The sequence below is a fragment of the Mus musculus genome, chromosome 8, assembly GCF_000001635.26.
Source record: "Mus musculus strain C57BL/6J chromosome 8, GRCm38.p6 C57BL/6J".
Taxonomy (NCBI): Eukaryota; Metazoa; Chordata; class Mammalia; order Rodentia; family Muridae; genus Mus; species Mus musculus.
The window spans coordinates 37,159,907-37,183,078 of record NC_000074.6 but is presented as its reverse complement, the minus strand read 5'-3'; positions in this window follow the sequence as shown (position 1 = coordinate 37,183,078).

Below are 23,172 nucleotides of genomic sequence, written 5' to 3'. Positions count from 1 at the left end.
GAATAGAAAATAACATTGCCCTTTTTAAACGATGGTAAAATATCAGGTTAATAGACATTTAATGGGCCAGTTTGATGTTTCCTTTACATCAAATATATAATATTTTGAACAATTTCTTTAAAGTCTGCAGTAATTCACATAATAAACATTAAAGATGTGGAAGAGGAAAATTAGTGGCTAAGTATATAATTGTCTCCTTAATTGGCTCCAAAATGCATCAAAGTGTGTATTTATATAGAAAAGTGATGTTGACGAAGAAAGCAGTGTATCTACAGAGCCAGAGTAATGGGATTTTCCACAAGGGTTTCCAAAAATGATTATTGTAAGAGGTAAATCCACAGTCTGAATTACTCAGATTCATTTGAGCTTTGAAAAGAACCATGAATACTTATGAGCAGCAAGCATTGTCAGAAAGCTGATGCATTGTGATATTGTAGACCACTGTATAATGCAGCTATTTTTCCAAGTAGTCATAATGCTAATAATCATATTCTTATACATAATTACCTTTAAATAAACAGTTAATTTCTTAGGATTTTTATATAGATAGAATTAGAAATGCTCTAATAAATGTGCTCACAAAGGGGCACTGGAATTATCTTCTTCCTTAACTGCATGGATATGTTAGCAGGCCTGTTAGCAAAGTGTTCACTCTTTTTGATGGGATGATTGGCTCTGAGTCTCATCTGTCTCTGAAATTCATGTCTCTCATTCCACTTTTATTAGATGTGTCCTAAGGACAACCCTCTCTTGGTCCCACTAAAGGTTCTATTTTGCTTTTTCTCATATACTACGCTCATGCTATCAATTTATCCTGACAGCCTGACAATCCACACATTAATCGAACACAGTAAGAGTCTATAGTTATTAAAATATTGAATGCCAAATTATTTGATATTGGGATTGATTATCGTGTTTCTTTGGTTATGACAAACCATTTTTTTGTTATGGGTATACAGCCAAGCTCCATTTGCTTTATAAAAATTTTACAGGTTTATAAAAATGGCTTCCTTGTAGGGCACTGATATTTTGTGTTATTTATAGCCTTGGTTGATCCATTAATTGAATACACGCTTAATTTCCAAAAGCTCATACCCTGAAAAACTGGCTTCTGCACTAGTAATTTAAAGTAAAGAATTTAATTTCTTAGGACTGTCAAGGTGATTCAGGAGATAAAGTGTTTTTTCCCAAGTATGAGGGCCTGAGTTTTATGTCCAGCACTAATAAAAGCTAAATGTGGCTTTGTTTATATACAGTACTCATGCTGGGTAGGTGGAGGAAGCAGGATCCCTGGGGCAAGTTGGCCAGACAGGACAAATTAGTAAGCACAGGTTCAGTAAGAGACTGTCTCAAATCTCAGGTAGAAAGTGAGGCAAAAGACACTTGAGGCTTATCCATGGTTTACACACACACACACACACACACACACACACACACACACACACACACACATACAGAAAGAGAGAGAGAGAGAGAGAGAGAGAGAGAGAGAGAGAGATGCATACCCACACAACCCTATGCTCATACATCCTTCTCTGAAAACTGCATCTAGTAATTTGTTCACTACGAAGGCCTCCCACCTGCATTCGGCTGTACCCACAACCTTCTCTGATCCATGCTCAACAATCAAACTTCTGTCAATCAAAATAAGAAACAGCCAAACTATGTTTCTATTATTCATAATTCTTTTCTTGAACCATATTAAAAAAAAAAAAACAAACATTCAGAGACAGTCACTGGGGCCCTTGAGCCCCAGCAGCACTTATGTGGCCCACTGTCAACATTGCCAAGGTAGCCTTTTTGTCTGTCTTGTGCTTCATTTTGAATAAAGTCTCCTCACTACTTTACAGTCTTTATCTGTCCTTTACTTTACTCCAAGTGACTTTTGACGTCATATGTCTAAGACCCAAAGAGACACACTACTCATGGTATTTTCGTGTGTAACAGTTGCTCATAAAGCTAAGTTCCAGCCACAATTCATGCTTTTCTCACACGGTATCTCTTTAATTCTGCATGAGATCACTCATGTCTTTCTCCTGGAAGAAATCCTTTATTGTTTTCAACTTTCAATGTTCTTCCTATTACTGATCCAAACTTTCTCTATCACTATAGCCTGATAAAGTATATCCTTCCTTTGTTATTTTATAGCTTATGTAGACTCCCCTTAAATGCCAATAATGATAGCCATACAAATGTAGTGCATGTATGCTCTTTGGAGCTTTACTGGTAATATATTTTTTTTAATCTGAATAACTGCATCAACTACAAGCCTACTCTGGTTATGTATATTGTGGTCACTTGCTTCATATCATATAATTAGCAGTCAGTGAGTCTTAAGTCGGATCCCACTCAGTTTTGTCAGTTCTCAGGGAAGTGTGCTTGCACCACTTGAGGATAGAGAATTGAGCCTGCTTCGTGGTTTTCTTTAAGTGCTTAATTTATAGGCTCATCATTCTTCCTGATGCATTACAAGTACATTCATGGAAAATACTGTAAGCTGTTATTTCTAATATTCCTATATATACTGCCCATCTCCCATCCATATCATATCAGTTAAATAATATTTTTAAATGCATACATTAGTTAAATAATGAAAGAAAAAGGTAAATTTGCTGCTTATTTTCTCAATTACTCGAGTTATAATACAATATAAATAGTATCTGTACCATCTTCTTGGTTGATGAGCTGTTCAAAGTTGGCTTTGATGCAATAAGTCCATGGCCCAATAATGCAGGTCACTAGGCTGCACATGTGCAAATCAGTGAGCCAGTAAGTTGGCTTTGGTGCATTAAGTCCCTGGCCCAATAATGCGGGTCACTATGTTGCATGTGAAGTTGTCAAGGTTCCTGCTATAACTGGCATTTCCCCCTCCCCCAGCATTGAAGAGAAAGATAAACTCAGAAAATTAGACAGCCTTCTAAACAGATAAGTAATTGCAAGTTATATACATTATATTCTATTGGCAAAATATATTCATATGACTGAGAAGGTAGCCCCAGGCCATCTAAGTGAATGCAATTGATGAAACCTCACTGCTTGTTGCTAGTGCAGTTAAGTTATGTTGTGACAATAATCTAGGCTTAACCAAGGGACTTCAAGGCACAGATTGTTATTCCTTAACCATTCTCCAGGTTCAGTGGAAGCAGCGGGAGACTTCATTTCTTTCTCTGATCTTATTTCCAAATCCATAACTAGGTTTATGCCAGACACTTGACTTTAGAACATTCATATATTTATATACACTGATATAGATCCATATGCATTCACACACATCAAATAATAACCAAAGTGATATGGTATGTACCAGTAGTGATGCTTAACACTTTTATAAATTTTCTTTTTTTTTTCTTTTTTTTTTCTTTTCTTTTTTTTCCCATTTTTATTAGGTATTTAGCTCATTTACATTTCCAATGCTATACCAAAAGTCCCCCATACCCACCCACCCTTACTCCCCTACCCACCCACTCCCCCTTTTTGGCCCTGGTGTTCCCCTGTACTGGGGCATATAAAGTTTGCGTGTCCAATGGGCCTCTCTTTCCAGTGATGGCCAACTAGGCCATCTTTTGATACATATGCAGCTAGAAATTTTCATTGCCAAATATTTAAATACAAAAAAGCAAAAAAAAAAAAGAAAGAAAGAAAGAAAGAAAGAAAGAAAGAAAGAAAGAAAGAAAGAAAGAAAGAAAGAAAGAAAGAAAGAAAGAAAAGAAACCATTGATCAGACCAAGTTATGAGAGGCACAGAAACCAGTAAGAAACCATGAAGTATATGTTTTACTTATAATCAGAATGAAACAAAGCTGTCAGTATTCAGTGATAATCAATGACCTTTATATCACTCTAAACTAGGTGAAGGTTGCAGTGAACATTAACTATCACTGCCAATTGGACTAGAATTATGATCACCTAGGAGACACAACTATGAAAAGATCTGTGAGGGATTTTCTAGAGAGATTATAGAAAGGGAGAATCACCATGATTATTGGTGACTAAAAAAAAGGAGAAAAAAGAAGCTACGCACTAGTATGTATCACCCTCTGTTTCCCTACTGTGAATTCGTTGTGATCAGCCATGTCTTCCCCACCAAGATGAACAGCGTCCCCTTAAATGTGAGCCAGCATATGGCTGTGTTGCTTTTTTGTCAGATATTTGGTCACAACCATGAGAAAAGAAATGACTGCAAATAGATTTGGATATACCAAATGTGACAGAAGCCTTGATCTACCAGTTGGAAAACTTGACAGTTGGGAAGCATTTCCCACGGGAGATTAACTTCATGTTCAAATGTATGATGGCCGCTTATTGACCTAAACTGAGTAGCATACCCTTAACTATCTACTCACTGTGGATGATTCATAAGTGGATATTCATAAGTGAATATAACATAAACTAGTCTAAACAGCAGAACATTCAAAGTTTTATTTTTAAAGATGAAGAGGAAAATTTTCTGAGTAGATGTTCCATGTTGAAATGCAAGTCTGATGTAATTTAGCAACTCAGGCGGGAACTAATATTTGTCATGTCTATGTTATTTTTGTCTACTCAGAAAGTTTGTCTCTTCTTCACCATTTTGCTTATTAGTTGATGTAAATGTGAATGTATATGAATCTATTATCAATGTACATGTACAAATGAATGTTCTACAGTCAAGTATCTGGCATAGATCTAAGTATCATCCAGGATTTTGAGGTAAAATTAGAGAAAAAAATTATGTAGCCTTGACAAACATTAGCCCCCCAAGTTGTTATATTAAATTAGAACTGCATTTTAACTATTTAACATGATGGATGTATCCATAATATTTTAATACTGACACCATAAAGTCCTACGTTGATTAACTATTAAGTAAGTTTATTAATGTTTCAGAAAGCTTGACTTTGTATAACCACAGTAAAACAAGGATTTATAAGCCAGAGTGCAGAAATTATACTCACAAAGTGTAGCACAGGAATTTATCTGGAAAGTATGCTTAAAATTACATGCCAGAATAAGCCAGGATTCTACACTCACCCTGTGGCTCTAGGCTGGTTTTTGCAAAGATTGCCTATGCAGTGAACAATGACAAAGAAAAACATAGGAAATCCTGAGGTCTAGACAACAGAAAAACTAGAAAAACAATAACAAACAATAAAAATAATCACAACAGAAATTGGAGAAATTGCAGAAGGCTTCAAGCTGTGCAATCAACTCTGTACTAAAAATAGTCCAGTCGCAGACAAAGAATAAGCAAACAACAGACACCTCCACTAATGTCTACATGCAGATGTGTGCTATGCATCAAAGACTTTTGTCACTCAGTTTAAGACAGGAAGCCATGCAGAAGCAAAGATCTGAAGATGAAGGCAGCCACAACTGTAGGCAGGATTAAGAACCCAGGGAGCCATGGCCTTGTGGCATGATGCAATTTGCAAGGGAGGAAGATACAGTAGTCCAAAACTTTTAACTTGATCTTCAAAATAAGTTGAGACGACCTTGAAATTAAAGCTGAGATTAGTCGTGTGGTTTTTACATCCTGTCTTTTGAGGTCAACACAGAGTGGCAGATACTTTTCATCAGTGCCCCGAGGAGCTTTAAATCCAGCAGTCATAATTAACAAAGTCATATACATCTGCAGTGTACAGATGAAGAGGATGTTTTAAACAAGCCAGACCAGGAGTCAGGAATCGTAAAATTTACTACAAATTCTCAATTAATTATGAGAGAGGAACTATGTCAAAGAGCACAGTACCGGGCTGCCATTTGTTCTATGCAGCTATGAAGGGCAATAATGAATTGAATGCCTTATTAATCCTTTAATATCTATCTTATGCCTAATATCCTCTGTAGCTACTCCGCAAATCTGAGTCACTACACTGTCAGCTGTATTTGACGCTCGCACTTGCAAATTCTCTCATATACATTCCCTGTAAAAGCCTTGTGCAGTATGATTGAAAGTTGATATGATGGCCTTATCACTGGTGAGGAAATGGAGGTAATGAGATGAAGGGGCAAATCAAATATTACACTATAAATGAAAGACTGAGAAAATCCTAGTATCTAATTCTCTTCATATTGTGACCAAAGATATGTAGACTGCATGCCAGTCTATGTAGCTACTTCTTTCAAAGATAGATACAGATAGATATCAAAATGCTTTATATTGTCACAGAAAAAATAAGGGGTGACAGAAGATAAAAGTCAGAGAACCAATGTTTAAAACGAAGGCAATTTCATTCAGACAGAGCAGCGTGCAGCACATCTGTGCTGTTGTTTTTAGGAAGGCGATCTACAATCTCACTAAAGGAAACCAGAGCCATAAATTACAATGCCTAAGCATTGGAGAATCTTAAAAATACATTACCAACCAAAGATTGAGCCATGCGCTTCACAAATACTGTTTGCAACATGGGAGAAGTAGTCCAGAGACAAATGACAGAGAGACAGGAGACCCTCGAAGGTGAAGAACATTGACAAAGGCAGTCTCCCAAGAATCAATATAAGGCAATCTGGTCCACTATTTCTTTCCCCTCAATGCTGGAGAGGAAACAAAAGGAAAGGAAACTGAATTTAAAAATTAAAACAAAACAAACAAACAAAGGAAGAACTTAGATGGATAAATTAGAAGAATACACACAACTGAATTCAGAATAACTGAGGGAACTAAAGTCTAGGGAAACAGGCTACCAACAATACAACTCTGTCTCAGCAAAGAAACACAAAGTAATAAAACGAGAGATAAAATTACACGAAAATTGAGACACAGCAGTGATGACCAGTATCAGTACATTGAAGATTTTCAAGCATCCAAGAGAATTTTGCATGCTGCTGAATACTTCAAGTTCTGGTTGCTGCCTGAGGTCAGGAAGCTACAGCTCTGGCCTCTGAACAGTGACAAATAGCAGAAAGCAGCATGACACTACAAAATCCAAGCTGTAGGCATTCGGGGAACAGACCCCTGACCAATCACTAAGCCTCCACTTTGGTCACTTTTTCCCCTTCCTTTTGGTACTCTGAATGTGAGCCCCTCCCTACCTTGGCTGCCCCCTAGCACTCTCATTTACCTACCTACCCACCTACTCAGCAAGGCCCTCTTCCTCACTCTCCTCATCCTCCCCTTCTCTCATGAGTTCCTATTACCCATGCACATCAAATCCTGGGAGCGGCTGCTCCTGTCAGCCTTTGGATCCAGAAAGTAGATTGCCACTACTGAAACCAGGCTCTGGACACTGAGAGGAGTATGGTATAGCTCAAACCAGGATCTAGACTCTACCTGAGAGCTGCATTCTATGGCATCTTACAGGCTTTGGACCCAGAGAGTAGCATATTATGACTCAATCCAGCTCTAGACACTTAGAGCAATATGTTACTACTCAAATAGGATTCTGCTTAATTAAGAAGATAAGGAGATTTAGTACATATGTAATTCATCTCTAAGCTAAGGAAGTGAAGTCTCTTGACTTTCTAACTCTTTTCGTATTCCATTTGCCTGATTTTCACTTGCTTTCTTCTTATTCATTGTAGTTCATGAGGCTAGAGACTTCAACTCCTTAATGGGATTTATGGGCTTGTGGTGGAGCAAAGGGTCATGAAAGCAGAGTGGGCAGAGAAGAACAAAGTTTGGGGTAGCCAGAAAATAGAAATAAACACACACACACACACACACACACACACACACACACACACACACACACACACACACACAAGATGGAATCAAGGACAAGATATCCTTAAAAGTCACAACCCCCAGTGAGCTGTGTCTTTCTGACAGTCTCAACTCCTACTTTTATTTATTTATTTATTTATTTATTTATTTATTTATTTATTTATTTATTTATTTATTTATTATGTATTTTCCTCAATGACATTTCCAATGCTATCCCAAAATTCCCCCATGCCCTCCCCCCCACTTCCCTACCCACCCATTCTCATTTTTGGCCCTGGTGTTCCCCTGTACTGGGGCATATAAAGTTTGTGTGTCCAATGGGCCTCTCTTTCCAGTGATGACTGACTAGGCCATCTTTTGATACATATGTAGCTAGAGTCAAGAGCTCCGGGGTACTGTTTAGTTCATAATGTTGTTGCACCTACAGGGTTGCAGATCTCTTTAGCTCCTTGGATACTTTCTCTAGCTCCTCCATTGGGGGCCCTGTGATCCATCCAATAGCTCACTGTGAGCATCCACTTATGTTTTTGCTACGCCCCTACCTAGTCTCATAAGAGACAGCTATATCTGGGTCCTTTCAGCAAAATCTTGCTAGTGTATGCAGTGGTGTCAGTGTTTGGAAGCTGATTATGGGGTGGATCCCTAGATAAGGCAGTCTCTAGATGGTCCATCCTTTTGTCGCAGCTCCAAACTTTGTCTCTGTAACTCCTTCCATGGGTGCTTTGTTCCCATTTCTAAGAAGGGGCACAGTGTCCACACTTTGGTCTTCATTCTTCTAGAGTTTCATGCATTTGTCAAATTGTATCTTATATCTTGGGTATACTAAGTTTTGGGCTAGTATCCACTTATCACTGAGTACATATTGTGTGAGTTCCTTTGTGATTTGGTTACCTCGCTCAGGATGATGCCCTCCAGGCTCATCCATTTGCCTAGGAATTTCATAAATTCATTCTTTTTAATAGCTGAGTAGTACTTCATTGTGTAAATGTACCACATTTTCTGTATCCGTTCCTCTGGTGAGGGGCATCTGGGTTCTTTCCAGCTTCTGGCTATTATAAATAAGGCTGCTATGAACATAGTGGAGCATGTGTCCTTCATACTGGTTGGGACATCTTCTGGATATATGCCCAGAAGAGGTATTGCTGGATCCTCCAGTAGTACTATGTCCAATTTTCTAAGGAACCGCCAGACTAATTTCCAGAGTGGTTGTACAAGCTTGCAATCCCACCAACAGTGGAGGAGTGTTTCTCTTTCTCCACATCCTCGCCAGCATCTGCTGTCACCTGAATTTTTTATCTTAGCCATTCTGACTGGTGTGAGGTGGAATCTCATGGTTGTTTTGATTTGCATTTCCCTGATAATTAAGGATGTTGAACATTTTTTCAGGTGCTTCTCTGCCATTCAGTATTCCTCAGGTGAGAATTCTTTGTTCAATTCTGAGCCCTATTTTTTAATGGGGTTATTTGATTTTCTGGAGTCCACCCTCTTCAGTTCTTTATATATATTGGATATTAGTCCCCTATCTGATTTAGGATAGGTAAAGATCCTTTCTCAATCTGTTGGTGGTCTTTTTGTCTTATTGACAGTATCTTTTGTCTTGCAGAAGCTTTGCAGTTTCATGAGGTCCCATTTGTCGATTCTTGATCTTACAGCACAAGCCATTGCTGTTCTATTCAGGAATTTTTCCCCTATGCCCATATCTTCGAGGCTTTTCCCCACTTTCTCCTCTATAAGTTTCAGTCTCTCTGGTTTTATGTGAAGTTCCTTGATCCACTTAGATTTGACCTTAGTACAAGGAGATAGGAATGGATCATCAAGAAGGACTTTAATAACTCACCTACTTTTTTTTTACTGCTTTCCAAAAATACTGTCAGTTCCTGGGGACCAGTCTTTCATTATAAGAGCCAGCATATTTCATGTTGGAACCATAGCTCAAGGGTACTTGCACTTACCCCAACTGTCTATAATATAAATGCTACACGCCTGCACCTCTTAACTCTAATGAATACTATTTTTATACTTGTATTTGATAAGGGGAATTAACATCTCAATATGAATTGGAAATGTTAGATTTAATAGCTACCCCAGGATTTTTACTACTCTCTGTAAGTTCACATTTTCCATACAATGTGTCATGGGATTCATTATCTTGTCTAGTCTCAGCTCCATACCTCAAAGAAAAAAAATAAATAAATAAACTTCACATCATGTCCCCTGCAAGGACAGCAAGCCATCTCAGGGATGGCTTGAGGATCCACAAGAATCTGAAAGCACTATGAGAAGATAGTTCTTTATTCAGTACAGTAGTGGTAGCTGAGAGGATGGCTCATTGGTTGAGACAGTGACAGAGGCAGAAGCACTTTGGAGATATTGCAGAAGACTGAGCTGATAGAGGTGGCGTGGTGTACCTGAAAATCCCAGCAAAGGGATGGCTTAGCTACTGGTTCTTCCCGTTTTCACTTTCTCCTTTTCCTACCCATGCTTTCAATATTCCATCTACTGATCCTACATCTGAGCAAGAAGGAACAAATATTAACTCAATTTAGCCAAATAATGCATGCCTTTTCTGTGCATCCAGCTATGCTCAATGCATGTACCCACTGTGACCTCACATGGCTAAAACTGGACACTTTTTCCCCTGAGAAAACCAGTGAATATGGATTTCATGTGTTGTATTGAATTTTAGAACTTTGAAGTCAATTAAATTTTATTTTGAAATGTATTGAAGACAGAAATGTTTCTGTTTATGACATGTGGCTCTTAAGCCTGATAATTTGTTTCTTGGACAAAATTCTAGTTTATAATAAAATCCCATCCATACCAAAGACTGTTCAATTGATTGTTGTTTTATATCAAACAACTTTTATAATACTTATTTTTATTGTTACAATATTTTATGACTTTTAAATAATATGATAAAAAACAAAAGGTATTACAGGTTTTGAAGGGGGGCTCTCTCTCTCTGGGAGGAGTTGGGGTACAAAAGGGAAAGAAGAATGTGATGTAAGTCTATTTACTCAAAATATGTTTTTAAATGTTAACAAATTCAGATAAATTGAAATTATGTATCTTTTCTCATCATGGTGCAATAAAACTTAAATCAAATATATACATAATATTCATTGCCTTAGAGTTTCTATGGCTATGAAAAGCACCATGACCAAAGATATAGAGAGAGCATAGGGTTTATTCCAGCTTGCAACTCTCAGTTCATACTCCATGACTGAAGGAAATAAGTGCAAGAACTCAGGCCTAGGAAGCCAAAGGCAGGAGTTGATATAAAAGCCTTGGAGGAGGGCTGCTTAGTATTTTTCTCCTTATGGCTTGTTCACCCTGCCATCTTATCCCATCCAGTGCCACTTTTCCAGTGATGGCATGGTCCCCAGTGAGCTGGCACACCTACAACAATCATCAATAAATAAAAAGCAAGTGTAGACTTGCCCAATTTACTGGGACCATTTTCTCAATTGAGGTTTCCTCTTTCCAAATGACTCTACCTTGTGTCAAGTTGACATAAAACTAGGCAGGTTCACAATGATATAATCATTGCCCACTGATAATCGAGTTAAGATAAAACACTAAAGAGATGCCATTAGTCAAGAAGGTTGGACACTGAAGGAACACAATGTATGCGGTTGTAATGTAAAAAAAGATTTACAGAGAACATTTTAGGTCTTATTTGGAATGACTTGTTTCTGAGTCTGAAATATTGTTCCATTAATCAGTGAATGAATTAAGAATAACTGTGAAGGACTACTGTTTATTTTGTAGACTTATTACTTAGACCCTGTTCATTCATTTTTTACATGCCTCATAAATCAGATGGATATACTTAGGCATAACATGTTTGTTTTTCTGTTACTGAAGCATCTCTTTAAAGGGTTGAACATAAAAATAAGCAAGTGCTTTTAAAGAATAAAAACTTGCCACAAGTGGATTTTCTAGAGTAGTGGTTCTCTATCTTCCTCATGCTGTCACCCCTTAACAGAGTTCCTCATGTTGTGCTGACCCCAACCATAAGATTATTTTATTGTTACTCTATAACTAATATTGGTGCTGCTATACATTACAATGTATATATCTGATATACAGGATATCTGATATGCATTCTCCAAAAGGGTCACCATTCATAGGCTGAGACCATGCTGGTCTAAATGATTGTCACAGATGAATACTAGTACAGTAGCATTGCCTGCATACAATGTTGCAGTCTGTAATATATATAGGGGTGTGTGTGTGGGTGTGTGTGTGTGTGTGTGTGCGTGCGCGCGCGCGTGCATGTGCCTATAATGATAGGTAGTTGTATGTTAGACTCTGTGTTAGTTAAAGTTTCTGTTACCGTGATCAAACACCTGACAAGAAACAACTTCTACTAGGAAGAGTTAATTTTGCCTGGAAAGCCATGGCAATAAGGTCATGAGCCAGCTGGTCACATTCCATTCACAGTCAGGTTGGAAAGCAAAGAGAGATGGGTGCTGATGCTTAGCTGGCTTTTACAGAGTCATTTGTTACAGTATCCCAGATCATGGAATGGGGCCACCACAGATGGGTTACTTTTCCCAATTTTAATTAGCCAAATTAAAAAACTTTCTCACAAACACATCCAGAGAATTATCTCCTGGACTATTCTCTATCCTTTATAGTTGACAATATTAAATATCAGAGTCTGAAAAGACAATATTAAATATCAGAGTCTGAAAAAAATTAATTTGTATTAAGAATATCAGATTTCTGCTGTCCTGTTACCATCTTAATATTTGAGAAATTGAGGGTTAGAGCAGTAGATTTCTTCCAAGGCCATTTTCTCCCCTTTCATTAAAAATGATATTGTATTTGACTGTATCATCATGAAGAATAAATGCTCTGCTTCCAAAAGACCTTACAGCATAGTGTGAACACATGGTTCATATCTGCACAACACTATGCAGCTCTAAGTGGTTTGTGCAAATTTTGAGCCTTGCCATTACAATTCTTCTCTTTCACACATCTTATTCCTGCCAAGGCAAGAAGAATCTTGAAGTGATAACAAGATGTACCCTAGAGAGTTATATGGTAAAGAAATACAATAAAATGAAGTCCAATATATAATGCCATGCCTGTGTTACCCTGGGTTTGGTTATGGCCAGACCGGGGGTGGGGGGGAGGAGAGAGAGAGACAGAGACAGAGACAGAGACAGAAAGACAGAGAGAGACAGAGATGGAGAGAGAGACGGAGAGAGAGAGAGAGAAAGAGAGACAGAGACAGAGACAGAAAGACAGAGAGAGACAGAGATGGAGAGAGAGAGAGAGACAGAGAGAGAGAGAGAGATCTTATTCAGGCCAGTATATCGTTCAAGTCTCTAGTATAGAACATGAACATCATAATGAAATTTGTAATCCTTTAGGTGCAACAATACAGAAATGGTGATTAGAGAAATGAATGTCTCTTCCATTGTGGAAAGTCATATTTGATGACCACCAACACTTCTGAGTTTGAAGTACTAGGAGAAACTGTGAGGGAGATGGAGAGACTGGGTGAATCAAAATGCTGACACATATTGGTTGCTTCTTAACAGGTTGAGCAAAATTTAATAAGAGCTATTAAGACTAGTGCTTGCAAGTGTGCATAATCAAATTCAAAAGAACCTAATTCAATTTTTTTCTCAGCCTCAGCCTGAAATCAAAGGATATGTTAAGTTGGGACTTGCAAGTATTGGGAAAGCTAATTGAAGTAACTATAAAAAATGGTCATTGAAAGATACTTTTACTGGACTGTAAAAAAACAAAATTAATAAAACATGAAAGAGACACTAAAAAAAAGATACCTTTACACCAGCCACCATGCCATGCCTGCCTGTCACCAGGGCCGTATTGATATCTGTGGCCCATGTGACCATGGAGGACCACATGGATGCTTGTGCTCGGTTCTGCTGCTGGGGGCCATACTGATCTAAGTAGTTTGTGCTGCTACATGCAGCCATGATGACATCTGGCCTTTTGTGGGTCTGTGGTCCAAGCAGTCCTGTTTGTGCCATTGCCAGAAACTGTGGGAAGGCCCATGATCTTTGAAGAGCTAGGAGGCTACTTTTGCTGTGATCTGGATGACCGTAAATGCACAGTTGAGAGAGAGGGACATGGAAGGCTTCTGTGACAACCTCTACCCCAACCCGAACTCCTCCACCCCTCAAAAAAGTAACAACCTAGACAGGAAGCCACTGAAGAGAACTCTTAAGATGTGCTATGGGAATGCTTAAATGTGCCTCTCTACAACTGATGTGCTCTGGCAAGGAAACAGGAGAAGGAGGACTCAGTTCTACTTAAGTGGCAGGCCGCTAAGAGTTTGACTATTTCCCCAATGTATATGAATATATATAACACAGATTGGACTTTATTTATTCTTACTGCTTTTTAATTATGGGGGGAGTCACAAGGGTAGGATTTGGCAGATATGAAGGACTTGGAAGGCAGTGTGATTAGGGTGCATGATGTGAAGTTTCCATAGAATCAATAAAAATTTTATGTTAGAAAGAAAGAAGGAAAGAGAGAGAGAAAGGCAGAAACAGAGAGAGGGGGGAAGAAAGAAAGAAAGAGAGAGAGAGAGAGAGAGAGAGAGAGAGAGAGAGAGAGAGAGGAAGGAAGGAAGGAAGGAAGGAAGGAAGGAAGGAAGGAAGGAAGGAAGGAAGGAAGGAAGGAAGGAAGAAAGAAAGAAAGAAAGAAAGAAAGAAAGAAAGAAAGAAAGAAAGAAAGAAAGAAAGAAAGAAAGAAAGAAAGAAAGAAAGAAAGAAAGAAAGAAGGAAAGAAAGAAAGAAAGAAAGAAAGAAAGAAAGAAAGAAAGAAAGAAAGAAAGAAAGAGGAAAATGTAGATTTAACTAAGTGTTGCCCATGGCACAAACACCTTGTCATATCGGAAACCAGTAATGTGAATCAACTGGACAAATAAAATTTGGATTATAATTGCTGTTATATTACCTGAGCACATTGTCCCAAAGGGTTTTAAGAAGGTGGTATTACAACTAAGAAAGAGCAACAGCCAGAGAAGCAAGTAAATAAAAACAATAGGCTTTAAAAAACCTACGTAGACACCTCTGCTCAATCAATTCATGAAATTAATGGGAATTTGGTATTAAAAAGATCTTTGAAGCTTTTGAGTAAACTGCATGATTAAAGGAACCGCAAGTGGCTTCTAAAACTTACCGTTCTACCCTCTCCTCCCTAAGTTGTTTGTGGTTGTGATGGAACACAGCAATAGAAACTCTGAGACACACTGGTCATTGTATGGTTCATAGAAATCATAACTGGCTAAGACTATTGGCTGCTTCCTTCCCAGGGGCTTGCTGGAAACCTTCTGTCCAACATGCTTAATGTCTTCAGCAATAGGTTGCGTACCTCTAGTGGGCAATGTTTTGGCAGTCACTTGAAGAACCCTGACTAACAACTCATCAAAGAGTCTTTCATCCCTGGTAATGGAGGATTCATTAGATGGTCTTTGGTTCTTGAAAGGAGTATCATCAGCCAATATGGGAATGTTTCATTTAAACTATATATTTATACACAAACTTAACTGTACTAGGTATTTTAGGTAAATAACTAATAAATGATCCCCCATGGCTTACCCAAGTAAACACAGAGCCACTGATGGACAAGTGGGCACATCTTTCCTGACAGGCTGGTCTTGGAGATCATAGAAATCACAGCTGAGTAAGACCACTGATACCTTTAATTCCAGAGGCCTACGTAGCACCTTCCCAGGTGATGAAAACTTTCCATCATTTGGAAAGCTTCTAGATTATTCCCAGCTCATTTTCTCTATATAATTCATCCAAGGTGTGGGGTATCTTCAGCACAAGGTCTCATTGTCTAGTTATGTAGAGAACAAGGAAAAGGGCAAGAACCCTGGACAATTTTGAGGGTTTCTGGGGCTTCTCTGAGCAATACATCATGAGAACATGTGCTACCTTTGCCACTGGGGTCCTCAGAATAGCTTTTTCTAGATATATAGGTCATCTATCTTCAAGAATTCATTCAAAAATAAGTTATATTTTTTAATTTGGTTGTAAGATGATAGGTATCCATGTGTTTCTTTTTATTGCTCCCTTCATTTTATTAGTCCTCGCCCCTCTGCCCTAGAATCTTCCAATACCCCACCCTCACTGCATTCTATCACTAGCATTGTCTCTTTCTGTTTCCATGTTATATATCTTCCATCTCCCCCCTTTACTAGATACCACCTCTTGATGGCCTTTGACTGCTTTCTACATATACTCCAAGCTGAACACACAAAACTAGAGATTTGGAACCAGCTTCCACATATAAGGTAAGCATGAACATTTGTCTTGCTATGCCTGGGTTATCTCATTCACTATGAACTTTTTCCTAGTCCTATCCATTTACCTGAAATTTTCAATTTTTCATTTACCTTTAATGCTTGATAACGTTTGATATATAGGTGTGCCATGCTTTCATTTCCAGGCAACATTTGATGGGCATTTGGGTTGATTACCATCTTCTAGCTATTATGAATAGATTTATAATATATATGGATGAACAGGTGTCTCTGTGGTAGATTCTAGAGTCCTTTGGATACATGCCCAGGAGTGGAGCAGCTTGGATGTAGCTTAGGGATCTCCTCATTGCTTTCCATAGTGGTCTGCACTCCCACCAGCCTAAGATAAGATTTTTCTCATATCCTTCTCAGCATTTGATGCCATATGATTTTCTGATGGTCATTCTGATCTGGTGAGATGGAATCTCAAGGAAGTTTTTTTTTTCCATTTTTTATTAGGTATTTAGCTCATTTACATTTCCAATGCTATACCAAAAGTCCCCCATATCCACCCACCCCCACTCCCCTGCCCACCCACTCCCCCTTTTTGGCCCTGGTGTTCCCCTGTACTGGGGCATATAAAGTTTGCAAGTCCAATGGGCCTCTCTTTCCAGTGATGGCCGACTAGGCCATCTTTTGATATATATGCAGCTAGAGTCAAGAGCTCCGGGGTACTGGTTAGTTCATAATGTTGTTCCACCTATAGGGTTGCAGATCCCTTTAACTCCTTGGCTACTTTCTCTAGCTCCTCCATTGGGAGCCCTATGATCCATCCATTAGCTGACTGTGAGCATCCACTTCTGTGTTTGCTAGGCCCCGGCATAGTCTCACAAGAGACAGCTACATCTGGGTCCTTTCAATAAAATCTTGCTAGTGTATGCAATGGTGTCAGCTTTTGGATGCTGATTATGGGGAGGATCCCTGGATATGGCAGTCTCTACATGGTCCATCCTTTCATCTCAGCTCCAAACTTTGTCTCTGTAACTCCTTCCATGGGTGTTTTGTTCCCAAATCTAAGGAGGGGCATAGTGTCCACACTTCAGTCTTCATTCTTCTTGAGTTTCATGGGTTTAGCAAATTATATCTTATATCTTGGGTATCCTAGGTTTGGGGCTAATATCCACTTATCAGTGAGTACATATTGTGTGAGTTTCTTTGTGAATGTGTTACCTCACACAGGATGATGCCTTCCAGGTCCATCCATTTGGCTAGGAATTTCATAAATTCATTCTTTTTAATAGCTGAGTAGTACTCCATTGTGTAGATGTACCACATTTTCTGTATCCATTCCTCTGTTGAGGGGCATCTAGGTTCTTTCCAGCTTCTGGCTTTTATAAACAAGGCTGCTATGAACATAGTGGAGCATGTGTCCTTCTTACCAGTTGGGGCATCTTCTGAATATATGCCCAGGAGAGGTATTGCTGGATCCTCCGGTAGTACTATGTCCAATTTTCTGAGGAACCGCCAGACTGATTTCCAGAGTGGTTGTACAAGCCTGCACATCCAGCAACAATGGAGGAGTGTTCCTCTTTCTCCACATCCTCGCCAGCATCTGCTGTCACCTGAATTTTTGATCTTAGCCATTCTGACTGGTGTGAGGTGGAATCTCAGGGTTGTTTTGATTTGTATTTCCCTGATGATTAAGGATGTTGAACATTTTTTCAGGTGCTTCTCTGCCATTCGGTATTCCTCAGGTGAGAATTCTTTGTTCAGTTCTGAGCCCCATTTTTTAATGGGGTTATTTGATTTTCTGAAGTCCACCTTCTTGAGTTCTTTATATATGTTGGATATTAGTCCCCTATCTGATTTAGGATAGGTAAAGATCCTTTCCCAATCTGTTGGTGGTCTTTTTGTCTTATTGACGGTGTCTTTTGCCTTGCAGAAACTTTGGAGTTTCATTAGGTCCCATTTGTCAATTCTCGATCTTACAGCACAAGCCATTGCTGTTCTGTTCAGGAATTTTTCCCCTGTGCCCATATCTTCAAGGCTTTTCCCCACTTTCTCCTCTATAAGTTTCAGTGTTTCTGGTTTTAAGTGGAGTTCCTTCATCCACTTAGATTTGACCTTAGTACAAAGAGATAAGTATGGATCAATTCGCATTCTTCTACACGATATCAACCAGTTGTGCCAGCACCAATTGTTGAAAATGCTGTCTTTCTTCCACTGGATGGTTTTAGCTCCCTTGTTGAAGATCAAGTGACCATAGGTGTGTGGGTTCATTTCTGGGTCTTCAATTCTATTCCATTGGTCTACTTGCCTGTCTCTATACCAGTACCATGCAGTTTTTATCACAATTGCTCTGTGGTAAAGCTTTAGGTCTGGCATGGTGATTCCGCCAGAAGTTCTTTTATCCTTGAGAAGACTTTTTGCTATCCTAGGTTTTTTGTTATTCCAGATGAATTTGCAAATTGCTCCTTCTAATTCGTTGAAGAATTGAGTTGGAATTTTGATGGGGATTGCATTGAATCTGTAGATTGCTTTTGGCAAGATAGCCATTTTTACAATGTTGATCCTGCCAATCCATGAGCATGGGAGATCTTTCCATCTTCTGAGATCTTCCTTAATTTCTTTCTTCAGAGATTTGAAGTTTTTATCATACAGATCTTTCACTTCCTTAGTTAGAGTCACGCCAAGATATTTTATATTATTTGTGACTATTGAGAAGGGTGTTGTTTCCCTAATTTCTTTCTCAGCCTGTTTATTCTTTGTATAGAGAAAGGCCATTGACTTGTTTGAGTTTATTTTATATCCAGCTACTTCACCGAAGCTGTTTATCAGGTTTAGGAGTTCTCTGGTAGAATTTTTAGGGTCACTTATATATACTATCATATCATCTGCAAAAAGTGATATTTTGACTTCCTCTTTTCCAATTTGTATCCCCTTGATCTCCTTTTGTTGTCGAATTGCTCTGGCTAATACTTCAAGTACTATGTTGAAAAGGTAGGGAGAAAGTGGGCAGCCTTGTCTAGTCCCTGATTTTAGTGGGATTGCTTCCAGCTTCTCTCCATTTACTTTGATGTTGGCTACTGGTTTGCTGTAGATTGCTTTTATCATGTTTAGGTATGGGCCTTGAATTCCTGATCTTTCCAAGACTTTTATCATGAATGGGTGTTGGATCTTGTCAAATGCTTTTTCTGCATCTAACGAGATGATCATGTGGTTTTTGTCTTTGAGTTTGTTTATATAATGGATTACATTGATGGATTTTCGTATATTAAACCATCCCTGCATCCCTGGAATAAAACCTACTTGGTCAGGATGCATGATTGCTTTAATGTGTTCTTGGATTCGGTTAGCGAGAATTTTATTGAGGATTTTTGCATCGATATTCATAAGAGAAATTGGTCTGAAGTTCTCTATCTTTGTTGGGTCTTTCTGTGGTTTAGGTATCAGAGTAATAGTGGCTTCATAAAATGAGTTGGGTAGAGTACCTTCTACTTCTATTTTGTGAAATAGTTTGTGCAGAACTGGAATTAGATCTTCTTTGAAGGTCTGATAGAACTCTGCACTATACCCATCTGGTCCTGGGCTTTTTTTGGTTGGGAGACTATTAATAACTGCTTCTATTTCTTTAGGTGATATGGGACTGTTTAGATGGTCAACTTGATCCTGATTCAACTTTGGTACCTGGTATCTGTCCAGAAATTTGTCCATTTCGTCCAGGTTTTCCAGTTTTGTTGAGTATAGCCTTTTGTAGAAGGAGCTGATGGTGTTTTGGATTTCTTCAGGATCTGTTGTTATGTCTCCCTTTTCATTTCTGATTTTGTTAATTAGGATTTTGTCCCTGTGCCCTTTAGTGAGTCTAGCTAAGGGTTTATCTATCTTGTTGATTTTCTCAAAGAAAATCGTTTGGTTAATTCTTTGAATAGTTCTTTTTGTTTCCACTTGGTTGATTTCACCCCTGAGTTTGATTATTTCCTGCCGTCTACTCCTCTTGGGTGAATTTGCTTCCTTTTTTTCTAGGGCTTTTAGATGTGTTGTCAAGCTGCTAGTATGTGCTGTCTCCCGTTTCTTCTTGGAGGCACTCAGAGCTATGAGTTTCCCTCTTAGAAATGCTTTCATTGTGTCCCATAGGTTTGGGTACGTTGTGGCTTCATTTTCATTAAACTCTAAAAAGTCTTTAATTTCTTTCTTTATTCCTTCCTTGACCAAGGTATCATTGAGAAGAGTGTTATTCAGTTTCCACGTGAATGTTGGCTTTCCATTATTTATGTTGTTATTGAAGATCAGTCTTAGGCCATGGTGGTCTGATAGGATACATGGGACAATTTCAATATTTTTGTATCTATTGAGGCCTGTTTTGTGACCAATTATATGGTCAGTTTTGGAGAAGGTCCCGTGAGGTGCTGAGAAGAAGGTATATCCTTTTGTTTTAGGATAAAATGTTCTGTAGATATCTGTCAGGTCCATTTGTTTCATAACTTCTGTTAGTTTCACTGTGTCCCTGTTTAGTTTCTGTTTCCACGATCTGTCCTTTGAAGAAAGTGGTGTGTTGAAGTCTCCCACTATTATTGTGTGAGGTGCAATGTATGCTTTGAGCTTTACTAAAGTGTCTCTAATGAATGTGGCTGCTCTTGCATTTGGTGCGTAGATATTCAGAATTGAGAGTTCCTCTTGGAGGATTTTACCTTTGATGAGTATGAAGTGTCCCTCCTTGTCTTTTTTGATAACTTTGGGTTGGAAGTCGATTTTATCCGATATTAAAATGGCTACTCCAGCTTGTTTCTTCAGTCCATTTGCTTGGAAAATTGTTTTCCAGCCTTTCACTCTGAGGTAGTGTCTGTCTTTTTCCCTGAGATGGGTTTCCTGTAAGCAGCAGAATGTTGGGTTCTGTTTGTGTAGCCAGTCTGTTAGTCTATGTCTTTTTATTGGGGAATTGAGTCCATTGATATTAAGAGATATTAAGGAAAAGTAATTGTTGCTTCCTTTTATTTTTGTTGTTAGAGTTGGCATTCTGTTCTTGTGGCTGTCTTCTTTTTGGTTTATTGAATGATTACTTTCTTGGTTGTTCTAGGGCGTGATTTCCGTCCTTGTATTGCTTCTTTTCTGTTATTATCCTTTGAAGGGCTGGATTTGTGGAAAGATATTGTGTGAATTTGTTTTTGTCGTGGATGTGTCTTTGTGTGTGTGCATGTATGTGAGTACACATATGTGTGTGCAAAATTGTTAAACAAAAAATGGTAACCTATGAAAACATCTAACATAAAATTTTATATGGCCAAACAATACTATATCTACATAAATACTCAGGAAACTAATATTATACACACAGAGAAACTTGTCTAAAATTGTGCACAGGATACTGTTTGTAATAGTAGAGAGCCAATAAATTAATAAGAATATGGGCACACCTGAACAGAACAACAAAGGCATAAACTAGTGATTCTTGAGATTAAATTAAGTGAAGGTATCAGTCATAAAAAGCTAATATTCTATCAGATGTCAAAACAAAGCATCAATGTTTAGATGAAAACCTCACATTCTTCGTGAACTGAATATTAGAGACAGCAGAAGTCGATTTCATACAATTCTAGAGGCTAGAAGTCCCTAGGCAAGATGAGCAGCTACGGTGTCTTTTGAGAGTTCATTTCCTACATGATATACAGTGCTTCTTTTCCTGGGACTCAGAAACATAATTCTGCCCTGACCATGTTTCCAGTTTTTTCTTTCAAAGATTTATTTATTATTATATCTAAGTAGAAGAGGACTTCAGATCTCATTACAAGTGGTTGTAAGCCACCATGTGTTTGCTGAGATTTGAACTCAGGGCCTTCGGAAAAGCAGCCAGCTCTCTTATCCGTGAGCCATCTCGCCAGCCCATGTTTCCAGTTTTGACTTTCCATTTTGTACATGTTTTGTTCAGGAATTCATCATTGTTGTCCATGTGTGTGTGTGTGTGTGTGTGTGTGTGTGTTTGTGCTTGTGTTTGTGTAGCATTATACAGAGTAAACAGGTTATATTTAAGAATATATGTATATACATGCACATATATGTGTGCAACAGCAATTAATAAAAAGAGGCCATGGGTTTAAAGAGAGCAAGGAGGGGTATATAGGAGGGCCTTGGAAGAAGAAAGGGAAGGGGGATTTACATGATTGTATTGTAATCTCAAAAATAAAATAAATAAGTTTTAAAATTCTCTACAGTTCTAATTTTAGAACTGTAAATTATAGTCAACCATACGATAAAAACATTCTTGCTTAGTGATCAATTTTACCATTTAAAAATGAAAACAAAGCCCTCAGTAGCTATAATTTGCTATGGTTTTAAGGATCGGTAAGTAAACCTTCAAGTAGAGGAAGTGAGAACTTTTAGTGATTTTTAAAGCAAACCAAGCCAGATAGTCTGCTACACTCAGGTATCAATGTTCTCGAGACCCTGACACATGCTAACACTGCACTGAAGTTTCTGTCTCTAGTTTATCCAGATGTACGATGTCAAGTTTCACATGGCAGCTAGAAAGGAAAGGTGTTAAATTACCATAATGACTGATACTTAGAAATGAACTTTAAATGCCTTAAATGAAAAACTTCTCTCTCTAGCGAAATAAGCTGAGAAGACATTACTAAATGAAATGTAAATATATTTTTTTCTGTAATCAAAGACTTTTATAAGTTGCACAATATCCCCAAATAATAAAAAGTGATTATTCACACAGAGAAAAATTAGTGAATATGTAGAAAATGTGAGCACTGCAAGTCACTTTTCATAATTAATTTGTACAGAGCATTCTAGAATACATTGATAAAATACATAATCTTTTCAATATGTTCTAGGCCATAAAAAAGGAGTAATGTAAAATATTTCAAACATGCAAAATGTACTGACTGATCACAAAACTATGTTTAAGATAAATAAAAAAGACATATTTAGAAAAAATAATCAAATATAGAACCAAACCAATGCACAAGTTGGATGTTATATAAGGCAAGAATTATTCAGAGCAAATATTGGTTTGATTAATTATAATATTCTTAAATTAAATTTATGGAGCTCTGGCTTTGAGATTTGAATTCAAACAGTTCATTTTTATATAAATATTTTGAATGATAAGAACTTTTATACTAGAAGGTCGGTTGACAAAGTATAGCCAGAAAAAGAGTTCAGCTTGGGTTTTGTTTGTTTGTTTGTTTGTAAATTAAAACAAAAATGGTTTATGATCTTCAAGTTGATTCTAGATAATGAGTGTTCTTCCTGTCAGTTTTGCCACAAAGCAAAGCCCTAAAGCC